Genomic DNA, 2,193 nt, shown 5'->3' with positions numbered 1-2,193 from the left:
AAATGACTACATGTCAATTACTTAACCCGAGGCTCAGCTTCTTCAAAAAGGAAGTGGATTCAATAAAACCTACTTCAAAAAGTTGTTGTAAAAATTTAATGTAAGTGAAAATATGTACACCAATGGCTAACAATCTCTTATAGGTAAGAGGTAGTAGCCCCTGAAAGTTACCCGAATGAACAAAGTGCTCAATAAATAAACAACAGGAGCTCAGAAGAACCACCACACCGGAGAGGGAGAATCAGAGAAAACCTTATAGAAGAGATATCTGAGATTCGCACTGAAGGACAAGTATTTTTACCAGCCTGAGGGACAAAGCAAAAAGCATGAAGATATTGCCTTTATGACACAGAAGACACACAGTTCTGTGTCTGTGGCCTCCCCCCCCCCAACATTTACTTCAATTTCATGTCTATATACCTTCACACAGAAAAAAGTACAATGTCAATGGTGCCATCCTTCTTCCATTCAGATTGAAAATTTTAAGTCTGTGCTCTTTGACTACATCAGATATAGTTCATTTTCTTTTCCCAACATCAGCTCTCCTCCCATTCTTTCCCTACTGGGCCCACTCCCATCAACTGAATATAGGCTGTCATCTAAAGCAATATTTTGCAAACTTTGTGTTCTGAGCCACTTATGGATAGGGAAACTAAATATTAAGTCAGGTTTCAAAAAAAATAGAAAATAGTCTATCAGGTATGGAGAACAGTCTCATGAAGACTTGATTTCAACTTAAATCTGTGTGTGTGTGTGTGTGTGTGTGTATGTGTGCATGCACGCGCTGATTCGTGATGCAAAATATATCTTTTTCTGTGCAGTGTAATTTGAAAATATCATATAAAACAATAATTCTTCAAGGATTTGAGCTCTGAGCAACAGCAGTTCGATTCCTGCCCCGAGCTGAGCTGCCGTTGAGCTGCCAACAGATGGCAGGACGGCTCAGCTAACAACAAACAAACAAACAAACAAACAAACAAACAAAAAACCCCCAACAAAACAATAATTCTTTTTTTTCTGGTGGGGTGGGTCAAACATCTCTGAAAATCTGATGGAAGTTAAGGTTTCCCTAACCAGAAAACAGGAGTTCACATTCATTTACAAATGATGGTAAATGCTGAATTTCAAGGGGTTCATAAAACCTCCTGTGGCCAGTCCAAGGCCTTCAAGTTAAGAACTTTTGGGGTAAGTTTCAGCTACTGCCAGAATTGAATTTCTGAATGTATATTTGAGATACACAACTTTGTGTATATAAAAGGTCCCTAAAAAGCAAGAACCATCTTTGCACATATTTGAAGTCACAAGAAGGCAAAAACCATCTTTTTGTCAGCAACTCTGACAAGTAGCAGTATCTCAGGATGCTCACAGAACTGATCTACATCCTTTTTCTCCTGTTTCAGAACCATCGGTGTCTCTTTCATGGTCAAAGAATAAAGTTTCAGCCCTTCTCCTGGTATTTTTTTTTCAACATTAAGCCCCTATAACATGCCTGGCACTGCGGACACAAAGAAGAGTTCCTTTATAATCTTGCCTTCCTCATCTTCTCATTTTATCTCCTATCACTCCCAAGATGGGTCTGTCTCTCTTTAGGTCAAACTGGACTGCTCTTTATTCCTTAAAATATCATTCCAAGCTCCTCCTCCCTCATTTAAACTGCACCCGACTTTTAAAACTCAGTTCAAATGGTTTTTTTTTTTTTCCTTCTTTTTTTTAGCTGAGCGATCCTGCCACCTGTTGGCAGCTCAGCTCCGGCCGGGAATCAAACCGGCAACCCTGCTGCTCAGAGCTCTTGTGCGAGCTCTTAACCAACTGAGCCACTCGGCCGGCCCAAAGGTTTTTTATAAATCCAATCTATCTAGGTAGGTCCAGCATTTATTTGTGTATACTAAGGCTGTTAACTAGGATTCACAAACAGACTTCAGTTAAATTCTAATACTGTATGCTCAATTTTATGTAAAGGTGCATTTCTCTAGAAGGCTGGTCCATGGCTTTCATAAAAGATTTTAGGGTTGCAAAGGGTCCCATCATGCAAAAAGGTAAATCATTGTATTTATACGACTAATTCTGTATCCTATGCTGTTTCCTTTGTCTTTTCTATTCTCCGAGGGTAGGAATTACGCTCTGTGTGTAGGCACACAAACAGTAGTTATCTGGGGAATGTCTGATGCCTTTGTGTTTCTTGTACAACCCTTC

This window comes from Hipposideros armiger, unplaced genomic scaffold (genome assembly GCF_001890085.2).
Source record: "Hipposideros armiger isolate ML-2016 unplaced genomic scaffold, ASM189008v1 scaffold_63, whole genome shotgun sequence".
In the NCBI taxonomy this organism is placed as follows: Eukaryota; Metazoa; Chordata; class Mammalia; order Chiroptera; family Hipposideridae; genus Hipposideros; species Hipposideros armiger.
This window is presented reverse-complemented; position numbering follows the sequence as displayed.